At 42.5% G+C, this 22,227-nt stretch overlaps 1 protein-coding gene across 1 annotated transcript in view; it reads right to left on the reverse strand.

Annotated features, from left to right (window-relative positions):
• The window catches only part of TET2 (tet methylcytosine dioxygenase 2), a 68,700-nt gene extending 47,489 nt beyond the window's left edge, over window positions 1–21,211 (reverse strand). Inside the window, exon 1 of the mRNA XM_033160350.1 lies at window positions 20,952–21,211. The gene's annotated coding sequence lies outside the window, so the exon portion shown is untranslated. The remainder of the gene's footprint in view (window positions 1–20,951) is intronic.
• Between the last annotated feature and the right edge of the window lie 1,016 nt (window positions 21,212–22,227).

Below are 22,227 nucleotides of genomic sequence, written 5' to 3' on the forward strand. Positions count from 1 at the left end.
CCAAAAGTACAGAAATCTCCTTGCTTTAGAATGCTGCCCTGCAACTCATGGAAGGCTGTCAAGGACTTTAAAAAAAATGCTCTGAATATGCTCTGCAAAAAACCATTGTAAAGCTCACAATTGAAAATATCATTGAGCTGTGATTTCATCTCTACAGCGCCATTTGGAGCCAAAGTGTTATAACACATTTTTAATGCTGTATTTTGACTAATGTAGCCGAGTCGAAGGAGAAAAACATAAACTGGAGGATAAGGGAATTGTCAGCATGTTGCTCCATGCGGTAGTCTTCAATTAAAATATGAACTGAACACCCAAACAGGACTACTGTGTACAAGATTAAATGGAATATAGAGTTATTGGACATGCTGTTTGTCAGACCTAAACATGGGAAGTTATGGGTGCACATAAACTAAACCTGAACACTCATATTTACTGTAAGGATGGCCAACAATATTTGTGGCCCATTAATAGGCAGTACTGCTTGCTATGGAAGTGCCCCCACATCTTCTAACATAATCCCTAGAACCAAGAGAGTTTATATACTGAATTGCACTGAATTGTTTGACTTGCAGTCCTAAGGTTTCCTGGAGAGGTTCTTCCTAGTCTTGGCATTTGAGCAGCTAGAGGAGCCAAGGATTAAACCTGAGATCTTCTGCATGCAAAACATATGTCCTTCCAGCCAGCCCCTTTGCTGTGTTTGTAAGGCACGACAACAACAGGAAGAATGGATTTACTGCTCTTTCCTTCATCCCTTGGAATTAGGGATGTGTATGCATGTGAAGAATTTGTCCAGCTATTATACAGTAAAGCATCAGAAACAGAACAGAGCTTTCTTTAGAATATCAGTCTTACCTCCACTCATACTCCACGTAGCTTCAAGGAAATCCTTAGCAAACCACAGAAAAATCAACTGTCCAGCTCAAGCAGAACGCACTTAAAATAAAAGCTTCCATTCAGGTGGGCATGTTATCTTTTTATTCTCCCTTATACCACTTCTCTGAGCATCTGCTTCAAGAGCATTTCAGCTGTTTAGTAGGGAGACCACACATTACACAAACCACCGCATTCACAGCACAGTTTCCATAGTAACCATCTTATTAAAGCAGCCATCTGCTTTAAATATTAAACTTCATAAGACCATCATGGCTTTAAAACAATATCACATGTTCATGAAATATTAAAACAGGGAACAAAGGGCTGCAAAGAAGTACTTCTCCTGATTTTATTTTTTAAAAAAGTCTGATGGGTTATCCTGGAGTTTGTTCTGACTCTTTAGAAACATAAATGTGTAGATGTATAACAAATCCATAAATATACCTACTGCAAAAGCAGTGTCTCTCTCTGTGTGTGTCTCTCTCTCTCTCTCTCTCTCTCTCTGTGTGACTATTATTTTTGCATATTCACAGAGCAAGCAAACAAAAACTACATAAGTAGGGACTTTCCAAGGTTTTTTTTTAAAGCAAATTTAAACACATTTCATTTTAATAATCATTCATTCTTTATCACTTTTTAAGTACCATGAGCATTGCAAAAGAAGTGTTTGAGACAATGGGGAACAAGATAGGTGTCCCTCTCCTGCACTGTTATATAATGAATAATTTTAAAGGTCTCATATTGTGTACAATAAATTTACTAGGAGATCATCTGTGAAGGACAGAATTACAACATAATGTCAAGTCTTCTTTCCAAATAAAGTATGAGGTCTGGAACCTTGAATACTTTACCAGCAGCAATTCGAATTCAAATAGCAACCTGCTTTACTTAATGGTGACTTCAAGTTTAGATTTTATTATTATTTATTGAATTCATATACCTCCCTATACTCGGAGGTCTCAGGAAGGTTCACAGAAAAGATCAACATAAAAACCACAATATATATAATCAAAATAAAAAACAACCCAATAACACACTCCCCCCCGAAAAAGAGCCACATTTTAAAGGGGCATAGGATGTCCATCAGATCAACCAAAGGCCTAGTTAAAAAGGAACATTTTTGCCCGGCGCCTAAAGGTGTATAATGAAGGCGCCAGGCGAACTTCCCTGGGGAGAGCATTCCACAGACGGGGAGCCACTGCAGAGAAGGCCCCGTTCTTGTGTTGCCACCCTCCTGACCTCTCGTGGAGGAGGCACACGAAGAAGGGCCTCAGAAGATGATCTCAGGGTCCGGGTAGATTCATATGGGAAGAGGCAGTCCTTGAGGTATTGCAGTCCTGAGCAGTTTTATTTCACTGCATTTTGTCTTCTCTGCTTAAATGTAGTCATTTTGTTCACTGACATTTCATGCTGTTTGGTTATTGGAGGATTACTATCAAGTTTTGTTTTGTTTTGTTTTTTAAATACCCATAGAAGCAGTGAGTGATTTCTACCCTAGCCCCCAGAAAGCAATGGCACATAAGCAATGGGTCCTGCTCTACACAGTGTTTATCAAAGCCCAGCAAAAGGGTTCCTTTTTCAGTTTCCCTTCTTTTCTGCCCCATTGCTGTTCTTTCCCCACCCTTTTCTTTTGAAGTAAGGTTATCTAAGGCAATATATTCTTTTCAGAAAGTCAGATGCACCACTTCTTGAGGACTGCTCTGGAGTCATTTGGCAGTGAAGAACTTCAGAAATAAGAGGTTTACAACTCAAGACTGCTGTATTCCAAAAAGGAATCCTCTCTTCCTCTTGAACTCATTCTCTGTTTGAAGTCACAGGAACTTTTGCTTACATCAGTCAAGCAACTCAGAGGCCCATGAACCAAAGGCCACTGCTGTGTCCTGTCATGCCTTGATGCACTTTCAAGCAACATTCTTCTACCGATACAAAATTACAAAGTAGTCTCTCAATTCTGCCCTCAAATACCTAAGATCCACTTCTTCAAAAGCAAAGGAGGAATTATAATTCAGCTCTTACCGTAGGTGCGGCTTCTGCTAAACCAGCTATACAGGATTTCTCTTTCTTCTACTGTTTAGATGACAAACCCATGACAGCGTCTGTATTTATTCTGAGATATTAATCTAAACTGACACATAGTGCTTGCCTTCCGGCAGAAACCTATTTCCCAATGTCCTGCACATCTACCAATCCTATTCTCTAAAAATTAAGCTCTGTAGAATCCCCAACAATCTCCAAAGCATTCTGGCAGCTAAGTCCAAGGGGCAAAGTCCTCATGAGCATATTATTATTATTATTATTATTATTATTATTATTATTATTATTACCGCCTCACGTTGTTAATCAGGCTTTGCAATAATGATAATACCGGTGAAATAATAACAAGCGGTCTGTAACACTTCAAGCGAGGGCTCCCACGATTCCTTGATTCTCTGTTCTAAAACACAGCACACAGAAAACAAGTTGCCACGCCTAGTCTTCTCCCTGACATGCTACTCTTCTACATGTAGGGAATATTCTTCCCCATGCAGAAACAGCCATCCATTCAACCTGCAGATTGTATCTCAAGTCACAACACACAGAAATATATTTACTCAAAGAAATATGTTTACCGTCTCACCTGTTCTTATACTCTCAAAACAGTATGCATTTCTTTTGTAGTACTTTTGCGATAAAAACTGTCAGGAACTGTATCTTGCTAACCACATTGTTTCCCAATTAGCAAACTATTGTAGTCTTCCTGTTTTTTCAAAAGCCAAGCCACGGACCCCCTACTTTTGAAAATGTTGATATCACGGTGGCAGTTTTGGTTATGTGAATGGTGCACAAAACTGGGTTGTGTGTCTTCCAGAGCCATGTGAGAGCATGATGGTCCCAAAACACATATTTTTGGGCACCATGATCTCCCATGAGATGCACGTCTGGCCGCAACGTCACACATTTTTGGGCACTGTGCTCTCACATGAGAGCATGCCCTCTGAAAAATGGGATGTGACAGACAGTTGATGGGTATCTGTCATGTACCCCCTGGGTGGGTTACACAAACCAACAATTGGGGACCGCTGTCTTAGTAGATTCACAGCACAATCTTAACCATTTCTATTCAGGAGTAGGTCCTACTGAATTCAATTAGGCTTACTCCCAGATAAGTGGGCAGTCCTTACCATTCCAAAAACTTGTGCAAACAGTTGGGATTCTGGACACCATTGCATTATATGTAATTTTAGCATGCAATGTTAACACATGTTTTTGGCAGAATAATGCAATAGTAGAGTTGGAAGGGAGACCTGTTGGAAGTCCAACCACCTGAAATGCAGGAATCCTGCCCACAGCTCAAAACACATACCTTCTGGATAACGGCCAGACCAACTGTCCCACTGCTAAATTGTTTTTAAATTACTGGTTTCATGTTGTTGTTGTTTTAATGTAACTTGCTTTTAATGTTTGTTTTTATATGGCTTTTGTAAAGTGCTTGGAGTTTTTCTCCCTCAAGTAAGCAGTATATAAATTTAATAAATAAATAATTTTAACAAATAAAAATAAAATAAAATAAATAAAATGGTGCCCCTTCAGGCAAACATATTGTCTGACCATGGCAGTCAGCACTGTAGTAACTAACGTCAGACCGGGGGTGGGGTGGGGGTGGAGAATGGTAATTGGGTCCATTCATATGTCTTGAACTGAAACCTGTCAATTACATGAAGATGTTTTCAGGTTGTTTGAGTCAAAGTTGAAACTAAAGGTTTGGGTTTTTGTTTGTTTTTTAAAAAGAGAGAGAGAGTCATACCCTGGGAGAAGTACGGTACTTCAGGAGTTCCTTCACACATTTGAATGGATTAAGTGGAAAACACTTTGAGAAGGATGCAATTCTTTCACAGAACTGAATTCTGTATGCCAGTTAATGCCAAAATGTAAAGCTGTGTCTCCTCAGAAGTAAGGCTCATTCAGTTCAATGGGGCTTGCTCTCAGTTAAGTGGGCAGGGAACTGCAGCCTTGGAATTTCAATTCTGTGCAATGGCTTGCTGCTTGTTTTATTCCTCCTGTCTCTTTCTTAAGAAAACAGAGTATTTTTTTCATAAGGGTTTGGCTGTGGTTTTAGTCAGAGTGTATTTTTAAAGAGAGTGTAGTGAGCAGAGTACAGCAGACAGCATTTAAAATTAGCTAAATGCCAAGGGGTGGCAATAATTAATCTGCCACTGGTTATCTGATATCTATGAAACAAGAACTGAAACACATTAGCAGCCAACTCAGTTTCAGGAGGTGAACTAAAAAGATGCAGCGCAGATGACTGGCAGTTCCAAAGCCTGTATACATCTAGAGAATCTGAACAAAGCAAATCTGGAAAAAAGAAAAGATAGGTAATGAGAAGCAATTTCTGACAACAGAGCCATAGCAGTTGTTCCCAATTATTATTATTTTTTAAAAAAACCTTGCTTCACTTACATCCCAAAGTGTTACTTCTGGCTTGTTAAGAGTAAAGACTGTCAAGATGTGGTATAATTAATAACTGCCCACTCTCAAGAGTGTTTCTGGGAATTTCTTGCATTGGACATGCAACCTTCTGGTGATTCATGTAATCAACCAATGGGCAGCCTCCCAGTAACCCTTGTGCTCAGTGAGTGATCACCATTGATTAAATGAGGAGGAGGAGAATTATGTAGGCTGCCTGGAGCTCCTTGGAGAAAAAGGTGGGGTACAAATGTAGCAGATAACAAAGCAAGAAAATCCATTCATTCATCAAGGGACATGAGAAGTTCTATCATGGGCACCATCAGTTTAAGGATTATATATGCATCACATTCTTAACAGAGCTGCGAAGTAAAATTCTGCATTCACTTCAGGGTGGGAATCCAAACAAAATGTGGTCTCACGAATAGCTCATCACACACTCTTCATTGTCATCCTGCATGCACTGAGAAAGCTCAATAACTACTGTTTGTCTAATTAAGGACCCATTTTGGCCAACAGTTTCGTCATTATCTTACACACAGCAGCCCTGATGCCCCCACTGTTTGTTTTTAAGCCCAGCAAAACCACTTCTATTTACCCAAGCTTTTGGTCCTTAATTGGAAGGGTAACTGGCTAAGTCTGTGTCCTTTTATTTTTTTTACTCACCCCTTTAAGTGGGGTGGTAGGATTTGTCCCCCTCCCCCTACACACACCGCTTCCTTTTCTAAGATATTCGTGGCACATTTACAAACTTAATGTATGGCATACTGAGTGGTTGATTAGCCTGAGCAGATCCTACAGTCTTCATAATTAAAAATGGAAGTTTGCAAAAACCCTGATACCCACAACTGATATTGCACAAAGATAATCACACGGCTCCATGCATATAAAGCCTTCTGCACATGAAATCCATATATGGAACTGTGGAATGACTCTTTTTTTTTATTTCCCACCAATACCCGTTCTTTCCAAAATGCAATTGTAAAAGTGGCAAACGGATTCTAATAAAGAATCTGAGACAAGTCCCTTTCTGAAGAATATGTCACAACACGAGCTCCTTTTATAAAATGTTCCAAGTCACTACACACTTGAAGAAACGGAAGCTTACGGCGATGAAGAAAATGCCATCAAATTTATTCTGAATTGCATGAAACACTTATTCAGGCTAGTCAACGGCTGCGTGAGTGAAGTTACGTGCTCACATACCCAACGTGCATTTTCCTAGCATGTGTGTTTCCCCACCTCCCGCCCAACTGCTTTGTTGAGTCTACGCCAACATCCGTGATCCAGGTCATTTTAGTGAGCCTGACACAGCACTTGCTAGCTGTTACATAACTGCCCTCAGGAATTCTGGGATCGTGTTTGTAAACACTACAGCCATGTGCGCACAGCCACGTTGCGAGACATCAGAATGTCCTGGAATGCCTGCTTTCGAGGTAAGCCCTGACACTACAATGTTTGTACATCCGAGCTGCGCTGCAAGGCGAAGACCAGCGTGTTCCAGTCTATTTTGCCCTAGCAAGTTTCATCACCGGTGCCCGCAAATGGCCCACAAATGTCAATCAATTCATGCTGCCAGGCATTTTTCTCCCAGAGAGAACTTCAAGGCAAGGTCTCTTCAATTCAGGGACCAAGAGCAGTGCTTTCTACTTCCAGCGTTGGTTGATCTGATATATACAATAGGCAAAGAGGTGATATGAGAACCACAAGGATACACAGACATTTAACAGTATAAAAGCAGCACCACAGAACCAAGCTTTCGGTGTTTAAAGGAGGAGGCATTTAACTATTTCCACTCATTACAATTGTATGGAAAACACACAAACAAAGCTCTATCACTTCCCCTCTTTTTTAGAGAAGCTTTTCTTTTGAAAAACAGCTGAAGGGGTTCACCGAAAATGTTATTCATAACCATGTACATTAAATGTTCTACTAATGTATCCAGGCAAATGGAAAGAAGGGGGGGGGAGTGAATAGATTTGCCTCTGCCAAGCTATTTGAAATGCAGCTGCGAATCCCATTTGCTTTTGACCTTTACTGCAAGAGGAGAGAAAAGGATGGAGTTAAAACGTTGCTAAGCCCTGCTGAGTTTGCAATTCTTCAGACCGTTTAAGCCAGGAATAAGAAGGAAAATAGGCGAGGCCCGCCCCAAACGAAAACAAAGGGAGAACCTTAGAAAAGACAGCAATATTTTTTTATTTTGCAGTAAGGTAACATGTCATTTGGAAAATCAAAGAGAAAACAGTTCTGTAGCTCTCAGCAACCAAGAAATAAAGTTTCAATAGAAGAGATATAAAAAGTGTGGGGTTTAACCATAATGAGACACAACCTCAGCGTACACTTACTTGGAAGCAAGGCCCATTGAATAAGGGTGTTCTAATTAATGAATGAATTTGTTAGTTGCTTTATCTTGTCCAAGGCAATCCAAAGGGAATTACAACCAACCCACGAAGCAGACGAAAACAACCCCAGCACACATAGATGCATCAAAACCAGCGGGAGGAAATAGATTTTTAAAAATCCCACTCAATTCAAAATTATAACTCTCATTTGCCCACAAATTCTTGGAGAGTCTAGGAAAGTGAAAACAGGGGGTGCCAAGAGGAGGATGGCAAAAACAAACAACAACAACAACCACCACCACCACCTTTGGTAAGAGAATTTCTTTCTAATGCAAATATTTATCCAAGAATTGCTTGGATCCTATGAGTGAGCCTATGTCTCCAACATTCACAGTTGCTTCCATCCTTGAGAAATATGGATCACTCATGAGATCCAAGCAGTTATCAGAGAAAAGGAGAATCACCTTCCCAAACTGTACCGGGTATTGCTTCATGAGAACATTCCCACAGACCTCCAAGAAATTAAAGACAACTGCAGCCACTCTCTTCTGAGTAAGCATGCTTAGGATAGCTGCATGATAGTCTTTGCGCCTGTGAAAAGCGTTTGCTAATGGATGGCTAAAATGAATATGTTCTGAGGTGGGTGTATGAAATGGGTGTTTGAAAGTTAGTGCCGCCATATGTGACACACTGTTTCGATCTGTGACAGCACACCCTGCTCAAACAACTATGAATGTGTAGCAGCTTGCTCACCTTAAAAAAAAAGGTAAAGGACCCCTGACAGTTGTCCAGTTGCGAACGACTTTGGGGTTGCGGCACTCATCTCACTTTACCGGCCGAGGAAGCCGGCGTTTGTCCACAGACAGCTTTTCCGGGTAATGTGGCCAGCATGGCAAAACCAGAGCAGCGCATGGAAACGCCGTTTACCTTTCCGCCGGAACAGTACCTATTTATCTACTTGCACTTTGGCATGCTTTTGAACTGCTAGGTTGGCAGGAGCTGGCACCAAGCAACGGGAGCTCACCCTGTCATGGGGATTCGAACCGCCGACCTTCCGATCGGCAAGCCCCAGGGCTCAGTGGTTTAGACCACAGTGCCACCCGCGTCCCACCCACTCACTTTACCACACCTCAAACCTGTAAAGCATTAAAAAAAAAACCATGCTTACCTTCAACCGTAACAAGAAAATCACTGCAGTAGCAAAAAGTTTGCCTGCTCTTTTGGTTGGAAGAGTTAAAATGTGTAGACTACCATTCTGGACAGCTAATCTGCTACAGCATGCTCTTCTGTGGGATTTACGCAGTCCTACTGTGTGTATGCATGACTGCAGTCTGGGTTAAAGACTGCTGATTGGATTGTTTAGCATTCCCCCCCCCCCCATAGATCCAAATAGCAAGGACGCACCCAGCATTACTTTCATATGTTTGCAGTTGTCTGCAGACTATTAGTCCTTTTGGAAAGCAGAAACTACGTCTACTCCCTATGGCACACAAGGTTTGCACTGCCCGGTTCCAGTTCTTTGTCAAGCGGTGAAGCTTCTATTTTTGGCTCACCGCAGATGACCTTGTTGTAAGCTACAGAGCTGAATGTCGCCAAAACAAAGGAGATTATTAAAAAAGAAGAAGAAAAAGCAGGGAGGGAAAAGAACCCTGAGTATTGTGGAATACTCCAACCAGCCTATAACAAGGTAATGATGGCTGTGGGCGATAGTAAAAATGGAGGAGAAAGTAGACCATTGCGGGCGAACGCTGCCGACTCGCGTACTGTTGCACCCGCCAGACTGTTACGCAACAGCTCTTGGGAATTCTGGGAGGGTGTTTGTAAACAGTCAGACATGTGCGCAAAGTCCACGTGGTGCTGACTGAGGCTGGATCGGAATAAACTCTGAATGGAAAGAGCAGCTCTGTCTGCAACATTGAAGGGAAAGCAAGCTGGAGCCATGCATCTCGGGGCCTTCCTGGAGAGCAAAATGTTGCAAAAGTGTGCATCCCATCACAGTGGCAGATATTTCCCAGAACAGTTAGCTGCTTTCTCCAAAGCAAGGCGAAAACCTGTGCCAACTATTGAGGAAAGAAATCAGAAGGAACTGTATGAGGAGTGAACAAGCTACGATGTAACTCTCTGTAACTCAAGTACAGGCAAAGGAACGTTAGCAATAGATTTAAAACAGGTAGGCTTATGAAAATAAAGAACTGATATACTGACTGCTGTAATGAAGATACTGAAATTTATTTTCAATGTTTCAGCTTTCACACAAAAGAAACTGTGGTTTCCAATAGGGTACCTGGTCCTATCTGCATTAATTTCTAATGAAGTCCCTTGTGAGTTCATGAGTATTTATTTCCACTTATATAGACTTGATGGTTGCAGCATTTGGGTACAGCGAGTATGAAACTCTGCTTGAATATATTTTGTTTCTCCATCCACTTTACCCAGAAACCTGGAAGGCTGCAATCTCAAACTGCTAACTTGAAAGTGACTTCAGTCCAACAGGGCAATACTTGTCAATATGATTTGAGCAATGCAAGAAGTCATGAACTCGTCCTATCTTTGAACTGGTAAGCAACCTACAGATGCCAAGTCTGAAGTAACGAATGGCCTCATTGCATGTGGTAGGTGATGTACACAAGTCACAGGTTTAATAAAAGAAACCAGAGCCCCTTGTTTGTTGAAGTGGCATGCCACAACCTTATCCACCTAACTGCTACTTTTAATTGTGGTTATTACTTCATAGTACAATTATTTTTGATAGAAGCATGCAGAAATATTGGCACTTCAAGAAAAAGACAGGTTGGGTTGAGGGCCCCCCCCCGATCTGTTTGGTGTTCTTTTGGCTTCAAGTCTTGCATTCATTCATCTGCCATTAAAAAGCCATGGCCTGAGGCAGCCTTACCAATGAAATAAGTTAAATATTTGGGATTATTCACTGAGCTATAACAGACAGAAATGAAAATTAAAGCTGTAGTGTGGAAATCTAATTTCAAGAACTAAGGCCAGTTTACCTGGCATCACAGATTTGGATTAGCAATGTTGAGTTTTTTTAATGTATGCATACAAAGTCACCAGGTAATATTTTCCTGTATAAAGTTATTGGGCTTTCAGTTTCTGCCTCTAAAACAACTTATTTCAGTAGGCTAAGCACTGAGTGTTAAACCTATTAGAAATCTGCAGTAGAACATTATCTATATCTACATCTACATCTATATATCTCACAACACATTTTCAAGCTGAGTTATGGACATTTCACTTTTCAAGGGAAACCCCTTTACACCTCAGTGGACCAGCTATGGACTCCTACATTCTGGTACTTCCACATGCTAAGTTTTTTTTACCATGATAGTAGCATTCTTGTGCAAGGCAAGGCAGCATGTCAGATATCCATAAAATAAAAAAAATTCCTTCCAGTAGCACCTTAGAGACCAACTAAGTTTGTTCTTGGTATGAGCTTTTGTGTGAAGAAGTATCTGAAGAAGTGTGCATGCACACGAAAGCTCATACCAAGAACAAACTTAGTTGGTCTCTAAGGTGCTACTGGAAGGAATTTTTTTTATTTTTTATTTTGTTTGACTATGGCAGACCAACACGGCTACCTACCTGTAACTGGAGATATCCATAAGTTAGACAAATAATTCATCAATACCAGTTAGTCCAAAGGTACCAACAAGGTACCCTGCTTGGCAGGGGAGTTGGACTGGATGGCCCTTGCGGTCTCTTCCAACTCTATGATTCTATGTTTAGCTCATGGGGACCAGCAGCCTTGTGCAATGCCAGCAATGGTAGCTCCAAGCCAGCATGGTACCAGGTCTCTCTTCTGTTACCCACTTCCTATTTCACTCAGGCTTGCACCAGTCAACAGTGGGGAAGTGGATGCCCAAGAACTAGAACTCTTTCCTTCCACTTTCAAGTTCAGCAGTTTGGAGCAGGCCCTAGCTCCCATGTGCAAACAACAGGGTAAAAATATAACACAAACAATCATTATTCCCGGTTAGTACTGCATTCGAGCCCAGATTGCCTTTCATCTTGAGACATAGCTCATGCAGCCTCCACAGCTAGCTTTCCAGTGGGTCCCTTCAAACACAAGGATTTTGTGGAACAACAAAGCATTGTAAGCCACCCAAAGAACTCTGGTTCTGTGATGGCACAGAGTTGCCATAAATACCGGTAAGTAAACAAATGAGGGATTATTATAGGAGCAGAAATATGCACAATCTAGCATTGCTATTCAATCTTCTCTAGCACAACTATTACTTTGTTGGATTACAACTATCTTTTTGGATCTCAGCATCTCCCTTTACTCTATTCACCACTTCCCATTCTATATACTGTACTAGCTTAGTGAAAAGGAAGTGATGTAACAGGAGTGAGTAATCTATATTCCTCCAGATGTTGTTGAAACGCATAATCCGTTACCACTGGCCACATTAGCTGTGGCTGTTGGGTATTGCAGTCCAACAACATCTGGAAAGCCACAGATCCGCCCCCCTCCCTGTTTGTATAGACCATTAACTATTCTCTCAGTGTGATCACCCCCCCCCCCAAAAAAAGTGCATTTAGGCTCATTTTACAAAGCACACTTTCTGCACAAGACTCTAGCAAAAGCTTCACAATTCAATCAGAAACTCGAGACCAAATGTCTATCTAGACCTCCAGCTGACTATATGTGCAGGGTAAAGGAATCATTCCAGAATTTTAGACAAGAGAATTAATTATCTGTGGCTGCAAACAAAATAACTTTCTCCCATATTCTGCTGCCTGCTTGGCAACTTATTCTCTGTAATACATTGTGCAAGACCTGAACTAAACTGTCATTTGGGGCAATTCCAGCCAAGAGATGTATATTTACTGTAGGTTCCTCACCTTCACCCCGGTGTGGTTCCCCTTCATCATACACACAGCCCAACAAGACAATGACAAAAATGTACCGACAGCATACAAGTCAATATGGCTAACCTGATCAAAAACACTCACCCACCCCACTCACACAGGAAACCAAAGACCTACGGTAATGTCACAGTTCTTTCAGATGAACAAATATCAAGCTCTACACAAGAGTTTCTTATGCTAGAGCAGAGAACAGAAAATGTGCAAGTGTACACTATCACAATAATAAATGCATTGGTACCAGTATATCCAGTTAAGTAATAAGCCCTCTCCAGGCCAGTACTCTTCCTCACCCTTCTACATTGCAGAGATAATTTTATTTAGCATTTCAGGAAATTCTCCATTGTAGTGGTTTTACTATCCTGATCTGCGGTGTATGTTACATACACTGGAATCATTACACAATCAAGGGTGGGTACAAATCGAAAGAGAAATTAAAACAATTCATCAAACATTTCTAAGGGCAGGTTCATATAGGCAAGGACATCACTTGGTTATGGGATGCCAATGAAAGTATGAACGGACTCCATTTAGAAACACTTATGTACCTGTTATATATACACACATCAGTGGTTGATTCACACATGCCAGTCAGACCACCCCTGATCATGTGAACTAGACCTAAGAGTCCATGTCCATAGATCTCCACACTGCATGTCCTCTATTCCACACTTCCTTCTGTGAATAAGCAGTCACAGCTGTCCAGACATTATTACCATTACAGCTATAGGGGAACCCAATAAAATCTGTTTAGTTTGCTTGGGGGCAAAAATGGCAGGTGATACACCTTTCTTGACAGAAGAACTACAAGGTGTAATTCAAAGTCTCCTGCACATGTAAGTATTTTTAATGCCTGGCAATGGCAGGTGGTGGAGCTCTGCAAAATGTGTGGAGCTTTGCCTTCTCCATTTACATGATGTATATGGTATGGCTGTTTATGTATTCAGGGCTATTGCGTAGGATTTCAGCCACAACCTCCATTGTTGCCTATTATCTGGAGTTTCAGCAAAACTGGATTTCCTTGCAGATCTGCTTTAAGTCCCATTTTCCTTATGCAGAGGAAAACAATTTCAAATGCCAACGATTAAGAACAAGAACAGTTCTCAACTGTTCTAGAATATATCTACAATATTGGCTGCATTCACACACCATGGTAAACCGTAGGACAGGGGACACAGGAAATGTACTTTGATTGCTGAAGCTCCATGATTCAATCTCTACCATCTTCAGGTAGGGTTGGGAAAGACTCCTGTTTTATACCTTGTAGAGTGTTCAGATAAATGCTCTACTTAAACTGTTGCAATCCTTCCGAGAATCCAGAAGGCGGGGGAGTAGGAAGAAAGGCTTACATCAGTGGTATAATGCATATTTTGCAGGCAGAAATCCCACGTTCAGTCCCTAGGAATTCCGGGCAGGGCTGGGAAATATTATTGCCTTAAACTCTGGAGAGCCACCACCAGTCAGTGTTGAATGCTAACCTAGATGTCCCAGTGGTCTGACTTGGTTAAGGCAGCTATCCTATGCATTTGGGCTGGGGATGAGGCCAAGGGAGTAGTTTGTCAGAAGCCAATTCATGATTTTAGGGCAGGGTTTCCCAAATGTGAGTCTCCAGCTGTTTTTGAACTACAATTCCCATCATTCCTGACTACTGATCCTGCTAGCTAGGGATGATGGGAACTGTAGTCCAAAAACAGCTGAAGACCCAAGTTTGGGAAACCCTGCTTTAGGACAATAGCAAGGCTAAAATGGGGGTGGTCCCAATTCATAGCACAGTATCTTCATGAGTAAACTAGACATGGGTTAAATCAGTCACCAGCCCTTACAATTTAGGTTTCTTAAATCTTACACTGATTATTAGAATCTTCACAACTACATCTATATCTGTGAGATGTTTTGCTATTTCTATACCATCTTCAGTTAGTGAATTTTCAAATAAATTTAAAAGCCTTCCAAGTTTCCAGAGGTCAATGAAGTGGATTTGTTGTTACCTGCAGTTCAGATTAAAATTACAACAGAACTATAATAGGTATGTTCAAATCTCTCTTTAGCTTCTCTCCATCTCTGATTCACACTGCAGTCAGTTTTTTTATGATTCATAATGCATCCCACTGCGTTTCAGAACCAGATCAAACAAATAGCCTTTCTAGATGATGTCATAACATTAAGGATTGGCAAAATGCCTTCACAGCAGCCAGGGAGAACAAGACAAATCAATAGTTGATCTTGTTTGGCAACTACAATTTGAGATTGTGTTTTCCAGCATTGTTCAAAAGAACCACCAATTCTTTTCAAAATTTGAGATTATGTTTTCCAGCATTGTTCAAAAGAACCACCAATTCTTTTCAAAACTTAGCAAGGGCTCAAAAAGTGGACAAAGGGGGGAAAGAGTGAGAAGAAAACAAAGGAGAAAAACAGCACAGATGGAGTTAGCATTGATCTTGTACCAAAGCTGACCCAGTTGTGGCACTGATTGTTATTAAAAGGCTATGCTACAGCAATGGTAGTTGTGAAGAATGCTTTGAAAACTCCAAAATGCCACCACATAGAATTCTTCTGGGTGGTGACAGACACAGTAAATCTAGAGTGCCTCTGCCCATAAAGACATAAGTGCTAACTTCTGAATTGGATTAAATGTCTATCTAATCTAATCCACTTCTGACTCCTAGAGCTCTCAAGCAGATGCCCTTGGGAGGTTCACGAGCATGGTGTTCTGGGAACAGCCATTAGCCATTCCTTAAAATTTGGCTCCAGTATCTAGTAGTCAGCGATATTTTACCACTGGGTATGGCACAATAGGCATATTTAGTTGTTATGGACAATAGCTAATGATATATTTACCTTTCATGAATTAATCTAACACCAGGGCCCACCTTGCCACATGCAGAGGCTTTCAAAAATACCTCTGGGTGCTTGAATTCCATAGACATATCCAAGCTCAAGAGTGCCCTGGAGAAAACAGCCGGGTATAAGTGAAATAAACATGGAGAATCTTCATCCCAGAGCAGCCATGAACCAAGAGGCCTTACAGATTTCCAGTTCCTAGAAGTTTAAGTTGCAATGGCTCTACTTGGTGACATGGACATAACAATCCCTTTCAAGCAGATTGAAACAGAATAGCCACTCTGTTTCGTGCATGTAACCTAACAACTTTGTAACCAAAGTGTTTATTACTATAATGCCATTGGCAACCCCTTAGGAAGTACAGTCGTACCTCGGAAGTCGAACAGAATCCGTTCCAGGGGTCCGTTCGACTTCCAAAACATTCGGAAACCAAAGCATGGCTTCCGATTGGCTGCAGGAAGCTCCTGCAACCAATCAGAAGCCCCATCGGACATTTGGCTTCTAAAGAACGTTTGAAAACCGGAACCACTCACTTCTGGGTTTTGATCGTTCGGGAGCCGATTTGGTTGTTCGGGAGTCAAGGTGTCTGAGATCCAGGGAACGACTGTACAGAGAATACAACATGCATGCAGCCCACATCTGCATGGTGGGAAGTCACTAGCAATATATTACATCCATACTGCATCATCTGCATGAGCTTCCTACTGATTTCAGGCCCAGTCAAGGTGACAGTTTTGACCTAGAGTCTCATGTATGGCTTAGTAGTGTCATGCCTGCATCTTATCATGATCCTCAACTATCATGGGGAAAACTAAGTTTAGCAACTAAGTTTAGCATCTCACACAGAGAGGCATTTTTAGCAACTGCTTCTCAGAAGTTGCTCAGCAAAGTCACAGTTTTTCTTCATCTAGTTGTTGGGGAGTGTGGGAAATATCTGTTTGAGTCTCATATACCGGTATGTTTACCTACCCTTAAACAATTGACTAGCCCACAAATCTACTGACAGCAGCATACACACATTCCACTCCAAAAAAGTAAGGTTCTGATGAACCACAGAATCACAGAATGTGGAACAAGAAACTTATGTACATTTGTCTGATGGAAACATGAAAAAGATCTCTTTGCTCTCTTCAAAATCAGCAATATTGCTCTGTATAGTTAGCTTATCCTTGCAGGGAATTAAAAGTGAATGTACTCCCCATCACTTTAAGGTTCCATTCCTCCTTTGTGCATTTATTATCAAGAAAGAAATTATTTCTCAATCTTCCATTAGCATGTGAATGCTCTAGAGTTGGCACGGACAGTGAACAATCCCATGGGCGTTGGGGAAAGTTGTCTTGTTTTTTAAGTAGTCAGTGGTTTGATCCCAGACTAGCAGTGAAGTTCTACATGTGTCTATACACGAGTAACCTTTAATTAGTTCAATGAGAATTACTCTCAGGGTAATTGTGTTTAGGAACACAGTCTGTTAGCTGAACTTGGGTTCCACTGAAATCAGTGTGAAAAGTTAGCCATAGCCTAAACCTCAACAAGTTAATAGAAATAAAGCACAACTAACTATGGGTTGGTCCAGCCCATAACTGGACTGTGACGTGTTATTGGTTATAACTGCACTGTGTCAATCAAGTAGCATCCTAAGTAAAACAGCAAACCCAGCAGAACAACCACTTAGGCAAGCTGCAACAAAATAGTGCAGTTTGCCATATGTACATTTATGAAATCTTGAGGACAGAGATGCTTTGAGAAAGGCAACCAGTTTTAGTTGGTCCTGCAGGAATAATGTCCTGATTTCGAATGGCAATTTCATTGCTACACATTATTTTGAAACTCAAGACAATCAGTGTGACTCTAAACATGTTTACTTAGAAGCAAGCCCCACTGAGATTAGGATTGCAGCCAACAGTCACTTCACATTGCCCTTTTGCCATTCAAAATTGTGTAACAATTGAACAACCATAACTATTTATCAGGGCACAACACTTTTGGCATAAAGAAGTCTAAGACTAGGAACCTCATTTCAAAATGAGGTTTGTATATGCATAACAATACAGTAAGTGAAAGGTCCTAAAAGTAATAACAACAACATGCTTTAATCTCTAGAAGGGCAAAATTCTGATAAAGTTGTTCACTGTTTATTCTGATGATATGCAGTAACCTAGAACTCTCATTGCATCCACTAGGATGTTCAACATGGAACTTTTAAAGAGACAAAAGTCATTCAACTCTATATATTATGTATACATGTTGCTAAGCTAAAGGTTTTATCCTACAAGTTACACAAGTAAAGATTTAAATACTTTTGAGGCAGGATCTAGATGTGCTTACGGGCCTTACCCTTACTAAGTGCTAGATGCTACAGAATCTGTCACAGAACATTAGTAATGTATTTATGGTAAAGGTAAAGGTAACTGACTCCTGGATGGTTAAGTCCAGTCAAAGGCGACTATGGGGTTGCAGCACTCATTTCGCTTTCAGGCTGAGGGAGCCAGAGTTTGTCCACAGACAGCTTTCCAGGTCGTGTGGCCAGCATGACTAAACGCTTCTGGCACAATGGAACACCATGATGGAAACCAGAGCACACGGAAACACCATTTATCCTCCCACCAGTGGGTACCTATTTATCTACTTGCACTGGTGTGCTTTCGAACTGCTAGGTTGGCAGGGGCTGGGACAGAGCAAAGGGAGCTCACCCTATCGCAGAGATTTGAACTGCCAACCTTCTGATCAGCAATCCCAAGAGGCTCATTGGTTTAGACCACAGCGCCACCTGCATCCTTTACCATATTTATGGACTACATGATGTGGCAAATGAACTTATGAACTGTGCTGACTTGTTACCTGCTTTCCTAGAAACCAGTGTCATGCTGATACTCAGTGATCCTAAGCCGAGATACATTTGTGTGCACCAATATGCATGTAGCCCAAGACTGTAATTTGGGATAGAGACCAATTTCACTGACATGCAAAGAGAAGATGAGCCCACTTCCATATTGTGAATGGAAGCTGTACTGGATCCCCAACCAATCTGTGGTGTGGAGTTCCCAGCTGAGAAAGAGAATCTGTGTGCAGAAGCTGCTTTTCAAAGGTTTATGATTATGGAGCAAGTTTTCCCATTGCAGAGAGAGAGGTCTGGTAGGTGGATAGTGTTTCTTTAAAGAAAACAGCTATTTTCCACTGTACTTCATACGTGTGTCACTAACTTAATAAAACAACCAATTATTATCTGGGAACATATCAAGCAGCACATGAGAACAATGCATACTGCTATTTTTATTATTACTGAAAAATAACAGAACAATGTGAGGAAATAATGAACTTCTTAAGCTTATACCAAAAAAAAAAAAAACCAACCCTCTGCTGATGTAACCAGAAAAAGTCCAACAAAGCACATTAACCTTTGAGGGTAACGTGGGAGTGTTGCAAACATCCCTTTCACTTCTCAAAGCAGGCTGCAGCTTGGACACAAGCTAATTGAGTGAATTTGTTAACCTCAGAGATAAGAGTGGCAAGGGAGTATCAACAGGTTTGTGTTGGGGGAGGTTAGGTGTTTTTTAGGTTTTTGTTTAAGACCAGGCATGCATTGGGTATGGGGTTGTTTCTGCCTTCTGATCACCCCCCCTCCAATAACTGAAGCCTGCTAATTATGCTTGACCATTAACAACCATCTGCTGAATTTGTTTTTACAAATAAGCTCTGTTCTATTGGCTTTAGTTCTCAATTGAAAGTGCCATCACGGAATACACATGCAATTCCACAAATGACTGTAAGGCTATTGCTATTCCTCCTCTCCACCCCTCTTCCTGGAGTGTCAGCCTGCCATTAAATGCCAAATACAATGGCCTTATTAGCTACCAAACAACCACCCACTGACCTTCTTCTACAGAGGGAAGGCATCTTTTCCTTCATTTTAAACAAATGCATTTGTGAATATATAACAGCCAGACCAAGTCCTATTCTACCATTGTCACCAATCTCATGGTATCAGGTTTTGTATTTGCATACTCACCATCGAGGGGAAAAACATATCTCAAATGAGATCATCAGAGTGAACGTTTCAGTGGAAAGCTGCTAAGCTCCTTCCATCCCCACCACAATCAGTTTACAAAGGCAAATTTTATATAACATACACCCAAGTACTATTGCAGAAAGCCTGCTAAGTGGCAAAAAAAGAAACACCTCCAATTCGATTAAAGCTCCCATTACAGATATAAACATATGACCTATGGGAGTGATTGGAATTAGGTTTAATGCTAAATAATAAATACAAGAAGGCACAACGTTTTGCATTTGACTGGCACATTCCTGGTAGATTATGGTTTTAGGTAGCCTTGATCTCGTTAATGGCAATTATTTTTAAAAGGGCATAAGGAAGCTTCCCCCGTCGTCCTCCCAACCCCACCCCCCACCCCGCACACCCACCCACATTGAGTAACTGGCTCTCATCACCGGATCCAGCAATTACGAAGCCAAGATAGCACAGAGAATTGCAAAGGTGGAGAAAAGAAGCTGGGGAGCAAATGTCCTCTCCGATTCTCTCTTCCTTCCCCAGGATTGGGGGGGGGGGGGCTTCACTTTCCTTCTGCGCCCCTGACCTTGCCGTCCTGAAAACTCCACAGACCCCCCTCTCTCTTGCCCCCCCTCCCGCCCTCTCTCTTGGACTGCGCCTGCCTTTGTGTCTGCTTGTCACTCACCGGTAAACCAAAGAGAGCTGATTCATGAAAAGCACAAAGCCGAAAAAAAAACACTTTCACACTTAAAAAAATCTCTCTCGCACGCACGCACGCCTCTCTAACCCGCTGGGTCCAGGCAGAACGCCCCTGCCCTCTATGCAAGGCACCTCTCATGAAAGAGTTTGCTTTTGCCCAGAGAGATCACAAACCCTCTTCCACTTTATTACTATTATTTTTTAATAAGGGCATATACTCTTAAAGTTTTGGTCACATAACCCATACCATCGATTTTTATTTTTATTTTGCAAAGCGACCTCCGCAAAATTGCTTCCCCCAAGTCCACTTGGGAGTCTCTGTCCAGAATAAAGCCCGGGACCGCGATTAAGAACTCCGCACGTGGTAAGCGAGAAACACACGTTTTAAAGGGCGCTGCAATTGGGGGGGGGGGTAGAGTGGAAGCGAAAGAGGAGGAAAAGAAGTGCAATTTTATAAGAAAGAAAGACAAAAAAACTTAAAGCAGACGACTTCTCTGTCCAGCAAGCACAAAGTGGGGGGGGGACCTCACCCACCCCAACCCACAGTAGCCTAAAACAGCAAAGTCACAAGGTCCGAACGCTATACACATACAGGGGAAATAGAGGGGGGAAGGAACCCTAAAATAGCTTCGAATTTTTCTATTTGTCAGCCATGTTGGCGAAGCTGCTGTAATTTTCTTTTCCATTTGGACCCGCGGAGAGTTGTGTGTGTGTGTTTCTTTCCCTAAAAGTCACACCAAGGAGCCCCACGGGCTACTAAAGGAGGTCAGAAAATGGAGAGCGTTTCGGAACGGCGGGGAAGGGAAAGAGACAGAGAGAGAGAGGGAAGAAGAAGGAGGCAGAGAGAGAAGCGCGCCTCTGACCTCTTTCCAGCAGTCCCCTCCGCCTCGCCGAATCCAGCCCCGAAGCAATCTGCTCTCCCTGCTAACCAATCCTAAAGGGCAGCCATCTTGCTTCCTTCTGCTCCTTTACGAAAGCAGCCTAGCCTCCGCATCAATATTCATAAGGCCGTTTTGACGTCTGCTCCCTCCTCGCTCGGCGGAGCCCCAGCGTCGCTCCCAGCGGCGGACGTGACTGCCATCCGAACGAGGGCGGGAGAGGGGGAGGCTGCTGCTGCTGCTGCTGCTTCGCCGTCTCCCCAACAACGCCAGGGTGGGCGGGCGGGCGAGCGAGCGGGCTCGGGCTACTGGCAGGCAGAAACGCGAGCCTCTCCCCCACTGGGGACTTTCCCACACAAAGACGTGGGAGACTTTTTTTATTGGGATATATACATCTATTGGGTTGTTCTAACAGGGGAGCCGGATAGGGAAGGGTGGCGTTGTAACGAGCGCGGGGGGTGTTTGGTGGATTTTTTTATTATTATTATTTTTAATCACTTTTTCGGTGCTAAAACCAGAAGGGCAGGAAATGCCAGAAAGCAGTCGTGTGTTTTGTGTGTGTGTGTGTTTTCCACCCCCCGCCCTTTTCTTTGCTGCTGCACTGCAGCCCCGATAATGTGACACAGTTGCAGACAAAGGACTCAAAACAAGGAGCTGTCATTCTTAACAGATGTTGTTTCCTGGTTAGGGAGGGAAGGAGCGCGCGCGCCTGCTCTCTCTCTCGCGCGCGCATCCCACTCCCGGGCCCTTTAAGCAGCAGGAGGCTCTTCTTCCCACAATGGCTTGCTTGCTTGGCAAAGCGAACTTCGTCTCGGGCGCAGGCCCCGCCCCGCGATTTGCATATTCATCACTCGCTCGGGCGCCATGGCTGGAAGCGCGGGCTCGGCGGTGCTTTTTAAAGGGCTTGCTGCGCCCAAGTTCTCCAAAGTCCGCGGGTGTTTCTCTCGCCGCCGCCGCCGCCCTCCGCCGCCGCCGCTCAGGCCCACTCCTGTTTACGCCAGGCATGTGAGCGCACGGGGAACAGCACGTGGATGGCACCGATCAAGGTCGGAACTCTTTGGTGGTTTGTGTTTTGCTGCACACACAGAAGAATCCGTTGGCTCAGAGAGAGTCATGAGGGATCAGCCCAGTCCTGGCGATCAATGGGTCCGGGGCATGTTTTAACTGGACTGCATGTGCAGCATATTCATTGAAAAACCACCCTGCGTTTATTTTCAAGAAGTTGTAAAACGAGAACAGACTGGTGTATCTGAAGAAGTGT

The sequence above is a fragment of the Lacerta agilis genome, chromosome 9 (genome assembly GCF_009819535.1).
Source record: "Lacerta agilis isolate rLacAgi1 chromosome 9, rLacAgi1.pri, whole genome shotgun sequence".
NCBI lineage: Eukaryota > Metazoa > Chordata > Lepidosauria > Squamata > Lacertidae > Lacerta > Lacerta agilis.